Here is a 15,975-nt window from a genome sequence, read left to right as displayed (position 1 = left end):
TACTTTAACTACCTTCTTAAAGGCCCCATCTCCAAAGGCAGTCATATTGGGGATTAGGGCTTCAATATATGTGTTTTTTTGGGGGGACACAATTCAGTCCATAATACTCTGTAAGATTATAAGCTGCACCAAGAATATATATTTCCTTTGCAGCCACACTAGGAATGCTGGTAGAATCTATAATAAAGGATAGTCACTGAACACAAACAAACAATTGGGATGGTAGTGGGGTTGGATGATAGCATGCTTTCTTCAGGATAAATCATTATCTAATATATTGACATCCTTTGAAGAAATGAATACCTAGATAAGAATGTACATAAATAACAGAGTTGCATGGAGCCTTGAAGATCATCTAGTTCATCCTCTTGTTTTTTCCAGTGAGTGCGTTCGGTGCTAGGAGGCCATGGGCTTTGCATGGGGCCACACTGCTGGTTACAGGCAAAGTTGAGAAGAGGTTGCAACCACTTATGCTTCCATAATATGCTACCTCTAAACACACTGATGAATAAGGAGGACTGGTGGATGTAATCTATTTAGACTTACAAAAAGTGTCTGTCAACTTTTAATCCTAATGTTACTAAAACATAGAGCTTCAGGGGGTTAGTTTTATTGTACTAAATAATAAAAAAATACAGGAATTAAAAGATAGATGGACATTTATCATAGTAAATATTTACATTATTTAGTAGATATCTATTAAATGTCCAGTAGGCCTTGTTGTAGCTGGGCTTTTTAAATAGAAACATTTTTTAAAATTTATTTTTTAACTTCTATTTTATATTTAAGGGTACATATAAACTCATGTCATGGGGGTTTGTTGTAAGATTATTTCATCACCCAGGTATTAAGCCCAGTACCCAATTGTTATCTTTTCTGTTCCTCTCCCTCCTCTCACCCTCCACTCTCGAGTAGACCTGAGTGTCTGTTGTTCCCTTCTTTGTGTTCCTGAGTTCTTACCATTTAGCTCCCACTTATAAGTGAGAACATACAGTATTTGGTTTTCTGTTTCTGCCTTTAATAAGTGGTCTAAATAAAAAGTGATCATTTCAATAAATCAGCATTTGGCAAAGAGGGATAGTAGTAAGAATTATGAGGAAAATGACTATAGGCAAAAATATGTTTGGAAACACTGAGTTAAAGTAAAAATAATTTATTTGGTGTCAAACTTCTCTGAGCCATTGTTACAATAATTAAAAATGAGATGTTAGTATATTCCTAAGCTTCTTTGACCAGAAAAGCTCCCTTTTATAGAGTTTCTTACGAGGATTCTGTAAAGCAGTTCTAACTGAGGAAAAGATACCAAATCAGTGAGGATAAAATGTAGGAAGAATCTGGGTGGCTGAAAAACTTATTTATAAGATATACTTTAGTGTGGTATGTACTCTTATTATCTTCTTTTTTCCATAAGTAGTCTCATCTATGGGTTTTGTACAAATTTATGCCTGAGGGGCCTGTTTTCTATTTCTTTCATATTACTTGTTGTTTCTAGTACAGTGCTCTACACATAATAGATGCTTAGTGGATACTTGTTAATTGTCTGTGTGACTTTGGTAGAGCAGTTTCAATAGTGATGACTCAGGAGTAATGCATTTAGGAAAGCAAAACAAAGGTATGTGTTGTAGGCACAAAAATTACTCTGCACAAAAGAAATGTCAAATTAATTTTTGTTCTTTTTTTTCCTTTCATACCTGGTCTTGCAGAAAATGTCATATTTTAAAATTTTCTTAATATCAAGATAATTTGGACTATGAGTTCAGTTATTAGCTTATTAATGTGGCTTCCTTCCTCTTTTGGTGCTACATAAGAATCCCTTGACTTACTAGATATACGGAGATCGGAGGAAGGATCTCGAATCTCCAGTTCATCATGATAACCCCTGATGCCCTCATTTGCAAGACTGGATTGTCCAGATGAGTGAAATGTTATCAGAAGCGTCCTTAAAAGAGAGGTAAGAAGGTTGGAGTTAGAGGGGAAGATGTGACAAGGGAAGCAGAGGTTGGAGAAAGAGGGAGGATTGAGAATGCTATGCTGCTAGCTTTGAATATGGAGGAAGGGGCCATGAGCCAAGGAATAAAGATGACATTTAATAGCTGGAAAGGACAAGGAAATAGATTCCCTTCTAGAGCCTCTAGAAAAAAATGCGTTCCTTTCCTGACAACACCTTGATTTTAGGCAAGTAAAACCCGTTTTGAATTTCTGATCTCCAGAACTGTAAGATAATATGTGTGTGCACGCGCAGGCATGTGTACGTTTTGAGAAAGAGTCTCACTTTGTTACCCAGGCTGGAGTGCAGTGGCATGATCTTGGCTCACTGCAACCTCCACCTCCCGATGTTAAGCAATTCTTCCACCTCAGCCTGCCAAGTAGGTGGGATTACAAGTGCGTGTCACTCTGCCCAGGTAATTTTTGGATTTTTCATAGAGACAGGGTTTCATCATGTTGGGCAGGCTGGTTTCAAACTCCTGACCTCAAGTGATCTGTCCTCCTCAGCCTCTGAAAGTGCTGGGATTACAGGCATGAGACACCGCTCCTGGCTGATATTTGTCTTTTAAACTACCAAGTTTCTGGTAATTTGTTATAGCAGCAATAGGGAAACTAATATGGGCTTTCAGTATCTTGAAGCTTTTGTTCTGGTATTTTCTTTCTAAACATGGGTGTAGGGTGGGCCTGAGATTGTCCTATGGTGCCACTGCCCTTTGCCTCATCTCTGAGATATTGCTTGGAACAGGCACTACTCTATGAATCTACAATGATACTTTTCCATTTTCCCCCTCTCCAATTCTACCTCTTCTCACTGTTCTCATTTCAGAATAAGATCTCTTTATTCATCTCAAACTTATAAGGAGAGTCCTACTTGAAATGGAGGAGGGAAAATTCTGTTTGAACAAATCACACATTAATAGCTCAATAAATCATCCTATCAAATGTACTTACAGAATAATAATTTCTAAGCTGTGTGTTTTGATTCAGAAAAGAATCTTAGAGACTCTCAACTGTTGGACTGATCAACTTTTGTTGATTTACTTCTTGCCTTTCTCTTGCTCTCCAGCGAACTAAAAACTCCTTATCTACTACCCTTTATATGTGTATGCTTGTGTGTGTATGTATGTATATGTCAAATTCCTATATATTACTATATATAAAATTTATAAAATTATGTATCACATTAATTCATAAAAAGAAATGAAGATTTAGAATTTTTTATTTATAATTTTCTAGAAAATATCAGATATTTTTGGTTGCTCTGGGAAAAGAGGCATAGAGTTAATATTTAGTAAAAAGATATCTGGGTTTTATTCTAAGGGATTATTCTTAGAAATAGATACATTTGTATATTCTAACTCATGTGACAACAGAAATCTGTGCTTAGTTTTGACCCTAATGAGATTCTTGTTTCTTTTCAAAGCCGTTAATTATATGATTCTGTTTTTCTCTGGCACTAGATAATATATATATTTATATATTTATAAAATTAAAAAATATATATTTTTCTTTGAGCCATGACTGACACAATGAGCAGTTGAAAAATAGAGACCTGAATCAAACTTTAAACTGGAATTAACCATAATAATTTTCTGAATCTTGAACTGAACTCAGATATTAATCTTGTATTAAATTAAAAACATCAGTTTTCTTCCTAAAAAAAGAACCAGTTTGAGCCAGAACTGAGCCTGTTTATATTTATTCCCTCAAATCATTGAATTGAAAACTGCTGAAATGTCGGAATATACCCTAAACAAAAGTTGAGCAAAATTGCATCATTTCGGTCTGAATCCTTGATAAAACGGGAATTCTATCTCAATAGGCTTGTTTTTTTCTCTGTCTTTCCTTTATCTTTTAGGTGTAACAAGTATGATCTTGTGTTATTTTCTAGAAGCTTTGGCAACTATAATTATCATCCTAAAAATGTCTTCCAGAGTTCCAAGTAATATTACCAAAAAGAATTGGCAAATGGCTCACTATTATGTAGGCACACAAAGAGGCTAATGAATGGACAACTGGAGGCCCACCAATGATTGGGGAACTAGGTGGAAATATTCATAATGCTAATTGGTCCTTTGGCACTTTTATTTTTAAAGAAAAATGCATTCATATGTTGGTATTCTGATTGCATTGAGGCCCTAATTTTTTAGAGACCTTGAAAATTATTTTGAGTTGTAGCTATCTACTGTTTCTCTGAATAAAAATAAGCATCCTAACTTCAGGAGCCACAGTTCAGGAGGGTGTCTCCACAGGTCACCAGCATTGCCACAACCAATCTTTCTGCAGAAACTTAGGCCTATATATGGGTATATATCAGGGCCCTGGATTCTTCCAGGTTGTAAGTCTAGAAACTCATAAAACTCTCTAGGTTTTGGATTAGAAGAAGGAATGGAGGTGCAGATGGAGGTTGCCTTACTGGAGAACAAGTAGGAGACTTGACAATAGCAGGTTTCTTCTTAGCCCTTCTGAGTCAGTCTGTAGATGGAAACCATTTCTACATAATAAATTATGCTTTATTATAAAATCTGTAATAGAAGATAAAGACCTTTAAAACTATGTAAAATGTGCCTCCAATAATGAAAGTCAGTTCTCCAGAATACTCTTTAGCATTTTCTATGAGCTACTGAAAAGAAGAAACCCAATCCATACAGACATGTAGATTAATTCTCTAGAGGGGTTATTTTCTGCACCTACACAACTCCCAATAAAAAGAAATTGCTATTATCTTAGATTTACTTTCATTGATTATACCCCTTATTGTGTTTGACACTTTATGCCAGGTTATCACCTCCCCTCTCCTACTCTTGGACATTTCTCATCAAATATTTCTTTCCTCAGTATTTGACTTACAAAGACCTCGTTCTTAAATAACCTTTCTCATTATCAGTTTACTAGTATTTAATTAATCTTGTTAGTTGCTGAAAGAAACTTATAACAGCTCACTACATTTTGCATTTTATAAATGCCTTTCTAAAACCATGTTTTGTATTTTTAATTTCTGATGATGTTTTCCACATAATTGTATAAATGAAGAAAGCATTGGAAATTTAGTGTAGTTACAGTTTTACAGCAAAAATAATTATGAAACAGAATAACAATGAATGTAGTAAATTACTTATATTCATATTGCTCTATGAGGAGTGCATAGACCACAACAGATTTTAATAGCTGTTTACAGGATAAAGTAGATTTGTTGCTGATTATTTGAAGATGATAACAATGTTCTCTTTGATGGTGATTTCTAACTTGCAAATTGCTTTCCTATACATGATCTCATTTTGTCTTGACCACAACCTCAGAAATGAGGCAGAGAAGAAACCATTATTTCTAGATCTGAAGAGGATAATCACCTATTCGAAGGACAAAAACTCATAGTGGAAGAGTGTAATTGGTTCAAATTTCTTTCAACTATTAATTTGTGTCCTACTAATCACCCATTGCTGCTTTCTGAACTTTTTGCGAACATTTCTCTATTTCATTTTTATTTATTTTTACAAAAGTGATAGTTTTTCTCTGCTTTGATCTGATTGATCCTCCAGGTTCAAGCAGTTTGAAAAGGTCTGAGAAACAGCATTCAGGTGAAATTTATCCCATATTTGGAGGAAAAAATATATGTACTTTAGGATCACATAAACCATATAACTTATTCCCACTGCAATTCTGACCAAAGATTTTTATTTGTCTCCTATTTGGATGCTTTTTATTTCTTGTATTTACTAAAAGTTACATGTAAAATTTGTTTTTAAAAAAATTCTTTTTGGGTTTATCAGCATACAGCAACTTTACAGATTTAGGAAGAATTAAGGCCAGTGAGGCATACAGCAAACAGCCCTGACCTAAGTGAGAGGAGACCAGCATTCCAGTTCCATGTCTACCACTGATTCCTTATGCCCATCTGAGCCTCAGTTTATTAGTTTGTAACATGAGATAGTAAGACTGGCTGATCTTTGAGGTTCCCCTTGCTGCCTCTAATGTTAGAAGGTCCTAAACATCAAATTGCTGATTTTGATTATGCCAGAATCTCCCAATCTGTCTTCTCCTAATATTGGGGAAAAGCTGAGTCTTGGGAAAAAAGCTGAGGCAGGGCTTGCATGTCTGACATAATGTGAAAGAGTCTTGGAACATGTCAGGAGTCCAGGGTCTAAAACCCCTCATGGCCTTTGGAACACCAAGCTCTGTGCCAAAGGGTGGAAGGCTGCCCTGCTGCACCACAATCTAAGCCCAGGGCATAAAACCCTTCGTGGCTTGGATGGAATCCAGGGCTCAGGGTATAAAACCCCTCATGGCCTCTGGAATGTGTCTAGACTTGCTGGCTCCTTGCTTTTAGCACTCCCAGGCTCGTAGATTGGTTGTATCTTAAACTAGAAGAACATGTTTCACATTATCTCAAGTAGCAGAAGATGTTCCATATACTTCAAAGGAAATACTAAACCATCACAGCTACAGCTCATGCACTTGATACATTGCTTTCATTCAACCCCCACATCCTCACCACCTGCTTCTTTGTTTGATCACCAATAAATAGTGCGGGCTTCCAGGGCTTGGGGCCTTGCAGCCTCCATACTAGCATTGGCCCCCTGGTCCCACTTTATGCACTCTTGTCTTGTCTCATTCCTTTGGCTCCGCTGGACATAGTAGCCTCCATGGCCTGGTGTTGGATCTGATCACCCCAATATCCTAATAAACTCATTGATGTTTTATTTAATAGGATAATGGAATTTATATTCTTCTAATTACATAATGGGAGCAATGTGAGAGTTGTGTATGGCAGGCTGCTATGTGTTTACCAAAACTCATTTCCTTTATCTCCTGGTACATAGCAGGTACCAGCAGGTGACTGAGTTCTGGCCTCTGAAATGTGGGCAGAATGTGGACACTTTAAAGTATGATTTAAAACCACTTCCACATAACCATATCTTTCTCTTTTCCTGACTTTTGCCTAGAAGCTAGGGTCTTCCTTGTCCTAGGTAATAGAGGAGACACAAGGTAGAAGGAGAGAATCTCTGTATGGAAGTTCACCTGCTAAATGTATGATTAGACTACATGTAAATGTGGAAATAAATTTCTACAAGTCCACTGAGATTATCTTTTACTGCAGCCAGTAACAGAGTGGAGTCCTGTCATAATATAGAAAGTAAACATATGCATCATTGTCTTGGTGATCACGTGGTAGAAAAAAAATTTTTTTAAAAACCTAGCTATATAAAAGGCTGAAGACCTCTGTTGTGGCATGCCAAAATATTTGGTGAAAATATCATCTGTGACAAGTTATAAAACATACATGTATATGCCTAGGACCCTGTAGCTTTGAAATGGGAAAGGTTCCCTCATCCTCCTCCCAGGGCATGTGATAAGGGTATAGCTCAATTCTTCAGTGTCCCACTGCTCAAAACCTCTAGGGGAGCATACAGACAGGCAGGCTATGGGGCTCTAACCCCATGGCAGTATCTAGAAGTGAATGTTTACAGTTCCTGAAGGCACAGTGAGTGTGTGTTACAAGGTGTTCTATCTTTTTTTTTTTTTTTTTTTTTTTTTTTTTTTTGAGACAGACTTTCGCACTTTTTGCCAAGGCTGGAGTGCAATGGCATGATCTTGGCTCTTCCCATCCTCTGCATCCCGGGTTTAAGTGATTCTCCTGCCTCAGCCTCCCAAGTAGGTGGGATTACAGGCATGCACCACCATGCCTGACTAATTTTGTATTTTTAGTATCGATGGGGTTTCACCATGTTGGTCAGGCTGGTCTCAAACTCCTGACCTCAGGTAATCTGCCTGCCTCAGCCTCCCAAAGTGCTGGGATTATAGGCATGAGACACTGCACTCAGACACAGGGTGTTCTTTTAGTTTGCCTATAGGGGGCTTGTGTTAACCAGCTCAATTAGACCCCCTTCCTTATCACAAAGACAGAGGAATTTCTGTAGCCTAGGTTCTTGTCTTGGTGTGCTGGAAAGATTGGATCATATGTGGCCTTGGAGAATGAGTGCAAAGTTTTATTGAGTGGAAGTAGCTCTCAGTCAACGAGGGAGCCAGAAGGGAGGTGGTTTTTCCCTGGAGTTGGGCCACTCGGTGGCCCCGGCTCTCCTCCAACTGTCCCAGCCAAACACCACCTTATCTCAAAGGTCGATGGCCTGCTGGAGTGCCATCTCTGTTGGTGTGCTTTTTTGCTGGAGTGCTCCTCTTGATGTCCTCTCTATGACCAGCCACTTACATGTTCTTCTGCTGATGTGTTCCTCATGACATCCAGCTGCTTGTGTGTCTGCCCACTAGGGTCTCAGGTTTTTATAGGCCTAGGATGGAGGCATGGCAGGCCAGAGTGGTTTTGGGAAATGCAGCATTTGGGCAAGAAATGCCTGTCCTTACCTAGGTCTATGGGGGTGAAGCCCTAGCCAGGGACCATGCCCTCCTCTACCCAGCACTTCTCTTCCCCAATTCTGTATCATTTAAAGGGACCACACTCTTCCCAGCACTCTCGTATCATTTTTCCCCTTTGAAGAGGTACATCTAACTGCCTTTAGAATATGGATGATGACCAGTTTTAGCTGCTTCCTACTGATGGGGGGCATTGTTTTGGGGAAAACAGCAGTCAGATTCCTCCCAGAGGTCTATCTAAGGATTACTAGAAAAGGGGAGTTATTATCTGAGGCTCCGGTTGTCTGACCATCTGGAGTTTGATGGCTTCTAGGCATGAGAGAAAAAACAAGTTTTATAAGGTTAATATGCATGGGTTAAACATGTATATTATACAAGGAAAGAATTTAGTGCCAAAGATTACAGAGATAAGAAATGAAATACACTAACAGTAACATTGTACCCAGAGATGCCTTTCACCCTGGTGAAAGAAATTAAACCTTGTGTTGGAGCAAATAAACTTTTGGAAGAGAGATAGCTGTTCTTGCCATATCTTTAGCAGTTAACAGGTGCACTTGGGAATTCTGGGGTTTGTGAACTTGAACTTGCCTGGTTGCCATTAAACTTCTGTCTCTTTCCTGTATTTCCTCTCTCTTTCCTCTGTCTATTATGAAAGACCAAGGTAGCCACTTTCAGGATGTCCCCTAATGTACTTTCTGGTCCCAGGGCCTGTTTTTATTGTTTCCTCCTTATGTCAGGAGCTGTCTGGGTAACAAATTTATCCTTTAGGATTAGCTGTCCTTTGGCTAAATCAGGAGATAGAGAGGTGTGCTTTTAACAAGGCCTCTCTTAGACTTTCCAGGAAGGCAGTGGGATTTTCATGAAATCCCTTGTGGATCATGGACAACTTAGTATAATTGAGAGGCTTGGTCCTAGTTCTATGAAAGCTTTCCATTAAGCACACCTGAAAGTGTGTTCTCCTCCAGTCTTCCACCAAACCATTGGGATCCCATTTAGGGTCATCCATTGGTACTGCTTCTCTTCTGGTTGGATAATGTTCACTCCCTTCCCTGGCGCTATATGAGATACAGATCTCTCTGCTGCTTGCAGAGCAGCCTACTTCTCAGTGGCCATCAGCGTCTGATTCAAAGGTAACATAGCATCTCTCCAGGAGAGTTCAAATATCTGGGTGAAATTCTGGAAAGCCTCTATATGTCTATCAGGGTCATCTGAAAGCTTGCCAAGATGCCCATAATTTGCTTTAAATCCTGTAGGGAGAAGAGGACCTGGACCTCATTGGACCCAATTTCACTGGGTATTTGTTGGAGGAGCAGGAGTGAGACTGGGACTTGTTTAGATGGAGGATTTTTAGGAGGGAGCAAGTGAGAGGCTGAAGCTGTATAGGAAGGTTGGGGTGGACCTGGAGGAGAAGGGCTTGAGAGAGCTGGCTTCTTTGCTGGGAGTGCCTCTGGGACTCATATGTTTACATTCCTGGGCTTGCCCCTTGCCTGAGATGGCAAACAGGGGGATTGCATCAATCTTATATTGTCGGCAAAGGTCTGGATTGCCTTGAAAAGTATAGAAAGCCTGTACCTCTGGGGCCCCAGACCATCTGTCCTCACATCTACAGAAAAGGTCCAATTGCTGGATGGTATTGAAATAAATGGTTTCTTCCTGAGGCCAAGCCAGTCCTTCATAATTTTGCCAAACCTTTGTGCAGAGAGCTATGTGGTGTTTTTCCTCCAGATTCTGAGGGTCAAAGCAGTCCCAAAGGTACAAGATACACTCCAAAGGAGTATAGACTGGGAGTGGTGAAGAGAACTGGCTGCCCATTCTGAAAGACAGGGTATAGAGGTGTCCCTTATTCCCTTCCTTCTTTCAGTGAAAACTCAGGGTGTGATGGAGAGAGAAAGCAAGTGTTCTTCTTTCACTTTCCACCCCTTATCCCCGGCCATAGATACTACTGCGGTATGTACCCATGAAGCAGGGAAAACCTGGAGAATAGGAATTAACCACCCTCACCTATGCCTCCATTTCTTCCTGCTGTCAGCAAACTTCCTGGGCCTGTTTATGCCATGGAGCATGGCCTCCTTCCATGGGGCGGAGGGTTTAGTCAGCAGGAATTTGTCCTGCCCATTTACATAGTGCCTGTTGCCTGGTTTTGGATCCCTCAGACCTGGTTTTTCTTTCTAAGACCTTTGTCTGAAGTTTGGGACTGAAAAGGCATTTAAGAGGCTGTTTATATACATGTGCAGTATCTCAAATGTGCCCTGTTGAATTTGCAGTTCTCAGCCAGAAGGGTCCCTTCCTCCATTAACTTCTCTATCAGAAAGAGAGTTGGGAGGGGGGCCCTCTCACTAAGAAAAGGAAAAAAAGAGAATAACAGCATAAGGGGCAAAAAGGGGAAGATTCTTGGGGAAGAACACCTTGTTTAGTACAAGTGGGCCCCCACCCAGTCCTTTTATCTTTCTCCTGGTTCAGACCAGGTTTAATTCCTTGGCCAGGGAAAGAAAGGTTCCAATGGGATAGCAGGCAAGAAGTGCCCACCTATTAGCCCTGTGGAATCTAGGCTACCACTGTGGATTTCTCCCACCTGCCTTCATGTCTGTTGGGTGCAGCCTTTGCCTGCTGCGGGCATGCCTAGGACCCAAGCTGGGAGGGGAAAGGGTAAGAAGAGGTGTCCTGAGCCATGCATGCCTGCAGTTGGTTGAGATGGAGGCATACATGGCCCTAATAGGAAAAATGGGTCTGATCTGTACATTTGGTGACTGAGGCAAACGCTCATTTTACTTAGTAACATTCCTGTAGTCTGTAGCAAAACTGTTAACATTATACAGAAAGAGATAAGAACCATTTCAAACCCTGTGAGAGAAAAGGGACAAAGTCTGGGGGTTTTGACAGGCCCAGTTGCGGAGGTTTAAAACTCCATGAAGTGAAACAGATACTCTTACAGGAAAGAGAGAGGTGGCAGGGTTTTGGAAGAGAGGCAGACCCAAGAGTTTTGCATTCATTCACACTCACCTTCCTGGATCTGGGGTGAGGCCCAGTTGAAAGGCTCCTTTGTCCCCCTCCCAGGGCATGCCATGGGGGTGTGGCTCACTTCTTCAGTGCCCCACTGCTCAAACCTTTAGGGGAGCATACAGATGTGCATGCTGTGGGGCTTCAACCCACCCCATGGCAGTGTCTAGGGGTGAATGTTTACAGGCCTTGAGGCCCCAGTCGTTGTTTGTTACAGGATGCTCTTTTAGTTTGCCTATGGGTGGATTATGTTAACCATAATCATAAGCTGATCAATTAGACCCCTTCCTTATCACAAGGACAGAGGGATTTCTGTAGCCCGGGTTTTTGCCTTGGTGTAGTAGAAAAATCAGATCACATGTGGATTTGGAGAATGAGTTCCAAGTTTTATTGAATCGAAGTAGCTCTCAGCTGATGTGGAGCCAGATGGGAGATGGTTTTCCCCTGCAGTTGGGCCATTCAGATGCCTTAGGTCTCCTCCAACTGCCCTGGCCAAACTCCACCTCATCTAGCAGGTCGGTGGCCTGCTGGCATGCCCATCCCTATGGGTGTGCTCTTTTGCTGGCATGCTCCTCTCAATGTCCTCTCGATGACCAGCCGCTTATGTCTTATTCCAGTGATGTGTTCCTCACAATGTCCAGCCGCCTGTGTGTCTGCTCGCTAGGTTCTTGGGTTTCTATAGGCCCAGGATGGGGGTGTGGCATGCTAGGGTGGTCTTGGGAAATGCAGCATTTGGGCAGGAAATGCCTGTCCTCAGCTAGATTCGTGGGGACCATGGCCTTCTCTATCCCACACTTTCCTTCCCTCATTCCATATAATTTAAAGGGACTATACCCTTCCTTTCCCAGCATTCCTATATCAACTTTACCAGAATGACAGTCACTGTGATTATGTTGACTGTTATTGCTATTTTGAGAAAAGTATTATAATAAAGAGACAAAGATTTGGCCAGTTTTTGAGCAGAGGATCAAGGGAACAGAGAATTTCTCAGTTTTTCAAGGGCCTTACAAGTTGGAGAAAGTCAACACCTCTGGACTCTGAATAGTGAGATTTAAGACTTAAAAGGCTGGTTTGGAAAAGATGAATAAAATCTCTCAGCAAAACACAATAACTCAGATTAACAGTGTTACCATTCCATCAAATTCTCTTGTTTCAAGACAGCATCAATGTAGCCACAGTAAAATTGAAAGAAAGGGGTGGGGAGAGAGAAAGAAAGAGACAGGTAGACAGGGGCATGAAATAAAGACGTTAGGAAGGAAAACAAATTTAGAAACTACATCTGATAAAGAATTTTGGATGTGGTTATTGGCACTTGCAACTGACTGGAAGTGGCTTTTGGCCTGAAAAATATTGGGGGAAATCTATTGCCAGGGTAAGTACAAAACAGCTATAAGTTTGGGACCATTTAGAGATCTTAAAAGAAGCTTTGGCAGGGAATGTGCTGTAAAAAGCCTACAAATGTCCATTTCGGATATGACCTTGGAGGTTAATGAACAAGGAAGACACTTTCAGAAGGTAGTATCTGTGACTGTGGAAACTAATGGACAAACAGGTACCTTCCAGGTAGCAGAATCAGTATGTAAGCAAAGTGCTTTACAACTCCCCAGGGTTGGGTATCCTTCACAGAGGATATCCTCCTTCACAGAGGATATCCTCCTTCACAGAGGATACTTGACAGGACTGCATTGTTTCCATTGACTAGGGGCTGCTTATGTGCCTTATAGTCTTTCCTGTTTTGAACAGAATATTTTATTATAATTATCCTGTTCCTACTTCACTATTGCATATTGGATATTTGTGAAAGGTGGAAAGATAACTTGATATTTCATTCTAAAATCATTAGTTGTTTTATATCCTAGTTACCAGGCTACGAGGAGCCACCTTTGGACTTGACAGACTGCATCAAGTGGAGAGTTCGCCTTTGAAATTGGCTGTGGTGACTTCATGGGGCTTTGGATGTACCTTTCAGCTGGGGATAGGGGGTGCTGGTAAATGTGTTCTATAGATAAGAGATAAGTATAAAATAGACATTTGGTGACCAGAAGGGTGGACCATGAATACTTGTTATGTGTTAACAGTGTCATTACTTGTATATATCTCTTGGCAAGCAGCAAGTCTACATTTTCCTCTGCTGCTTTGTATGGCTGTGTAACCGAAGTCTGGCCCCATTATGTCTGCCTCTTCCAGGCCGGGTCCAGATCCACCTGGTACACACACATATACACACACAATCTATGCTGTCTCTTTCCTTTCCAGTTGGTTAGAAGCAAAGCACTCTGAGGTTCTAGGGTGGTGGTTGGCAAACTGTAGCCTATGGGTGAAATCCAATCTACCACCTGCTTTCATAAATAAACTTACCCTGAAACATAGTCGTGCTTGTTAATTTAGGTATTATCTATGACTATTTTCAAATGACAACAGTAAACTTGAGTGGTTTCAACAGGAATGGGCTGGATCATTATACCTAAAATATTTCTAGCTCTGCTTAACGGCAAAAGTTTGATGATGTCCATTACAGGGGATGGTGAATGGAAGGATCTTTAGATTGCTGTATCACTTTGTGAAAAACCATCCACTGCATGCCCTGTTATATTTTACTAGAGTAAATTTGATTGTGTTAGGGATTGAGATTTTGGGGATTTACCTTTATAGCTGCTAGAACTGCCTTAACTAATCTGCTGTAATTTAGAGCTGGAAGGATCTGTCCTGTCTTACGACCAAGGTCTCAATGTGAGATTTGTGTCTATAAACAGTGAAAATAAATCAAACCTTTCAAAAGGAAGTTGCGCTGTAATGAGAAAGATTAATGCATTCTTCTAATAGAATTCTGCTTACATCTGTATTTTTAAGGATTGACTTTCAAAGGTGGAGAATTGTCTTATGGTTTACCTTGAGCTCCTTTGTGGTCAGGAGAAAATTAAAACATGAAACACATGCTCTAGTTGTCTTTTAAATATTTGTTCTTACAGAGTGCTTAGTCCCAGACTCTCAAGCTAAGAACAAAAGCTCTGTTTTGCTATTAAATGGCCTCCAGAAGAGCATCTGTCTGTCTGATAATTGAGCTATCCTTGCTTGTTTCAAGAAAATGGGCATTTACGAAAAATATTCAAAAATATAGCCATAGTTCTTAAGAAATTAACGCTATATTAATTGTTAGCATTGGAAAAAATCTTATAGAAGTTAAATATCTAAAGTTTTTCTTTAGAAATATTTCCAATTCAAAAATGACACCTGATGCACTTTAACCTCTCTAAACCAAGAAGTCAGTAGATTATATGGTATAATCCACAAAGGTTTGCTGGGGAATGCCATAACGTAAAGGGACAAGCCTTAGACTGGGAATCCAAGGAGTGGGAGGTTAGGCTTTCCCTAATTAACAGTGTGATTGGACAAGTCATATGCCTTTCCGAGCCTCAGTTTCTCACTGATACATAATCTCCAAGGTTCCTTTTACCTCTGTGTTGAGTGGAATCACTTGGATAAGGTGTCGTTTTCATTGCTTATTGTTCCTTAGTGTCCAAGCCTTAATTAAAAGCAAAATTCTCTAAGAACCTTGCTGAAACTGTACTTTGTGGATTAAACATTTGTTCCTTTAAACATGCTGTCTCTGCCACATCTGGAGATGAAAGTGCCTGACTTCCACCAGTTTTCTCACATCCTTTAGTAGCTAAATAGAAAACTTGAAAAGCTAGCCAATTTTATGTTTCTTCATCTTGTTTTCTTGTACCATCAGGAAAGTTTTTAAGTCTCTATCTCTTTTAGTTGATAAACACTATTCCTTAAGGCATGCCTGGCTTTATTCAGAAGCTGTATGGCAAGTTTCAGTTATGATTTACCAGCCCTGCCCTGGAAAAAATAGGTTGGTTTTATATAAATGAGCTAAAGATGGCCTCTGTGTTAAACGCCTAAGTTGTTTATTTCTTCACTGAAGACTGACTTGTTAGCTCAAAAGTCTGCAGACACCAAACTCAGACTGATCTCAAACCAGCATATTTTTTAGTCATTTAGAAATTGCCCACTTTGCGTACCCTGCAAAACCTCACCTGATGGCTGTTATTTATTATAGCATAGGGCCTAGCAGTTATAAGGCCCAAGCTGATCCAGTGAGTTTCTGTCATGCTGCTGAGTGACATTACCTTGACCCATATACCTCTCTGATCCCCTGTCTCCTGGGAGTTCCTTAGCCATCCTGCTGTTTTCTTTATGGTGCAGGGGTATGACCTAGCTGTAGGATCCCTACACCAGAACTTCTGGAAATAATCCTACTGTGAGAGACATTCTTCCTCCTGCAACCCCGTCCAAATCCCACCCGGTAAGGCTTGTTGTGGTTACTGCCTCTTGTGGTCATGTGCTTTTTCCTTAATCAGCCCCAAATGTCTCTGCTATGGACTGAATGTGTTCCCTAAAAATTCATACATTGAAACCCTAATCCTCGGTGAGAAGGTGTTTGCAGGTGGGGTCTTTAGGAAGTAATTAGGGTTAGATTAGGTCATGAGAGTGGAACTCCATAATGGGATTAATGCCTCTGTAGTGTAGCAGGACGAGCCGCAGACAAAACTTCTTAGACACCAAGTTGTAGAAGGAAGGGCTTTATTCAGCTGGGAGTATCGGCAAGCTACTGCCTTA

At 40.4% G+C, this 15,975-nt stretch overlaps 1 long non-coding RNA gene across 11 annotated transcripts in view; it reads left to right on the top strand.

The window, feature by feature from the left end:
• LOC105496129 (uncharacterized) overlaps positions 1 to 15,975 on the top strand; it is a 563,517-nt gene that overhangs the window by 21,250 nt on the left and 526,292 nt on the right. For all 11 annotated transcript variants that reach the window (XR_011623573.1, XR_011623578.1, XR_011623577.1 and 8 more), the window contains exon 2: positions 1,827 to 1,951. This is a non-coding gene — a long non-coding RNA (uncharacterized lncRNA). The remainder of the gene's footprint in view (positions 1 to 1,826; positions 1,952 to 15,975) is intronic.

The sequence above is a fragment of the Macaca nemestrina genome, chromosome 5 (assembly GCF_043159975.1).
Source record: "Macaca nemestrina isolate mMacNem1 chromosome 5, mMacNem.hap1, whole genome shotgun sequence".
NCBI lineage: Eukaryota > Metazoa > Chordata > Mammalia > Primates > Cercopithecidae > Macaca > Macaca nemestrina.
Note: the sequence above shows the minus strand (reverse complement) of the source record. Positions and strands in the feature narration are given on the sequence as shown.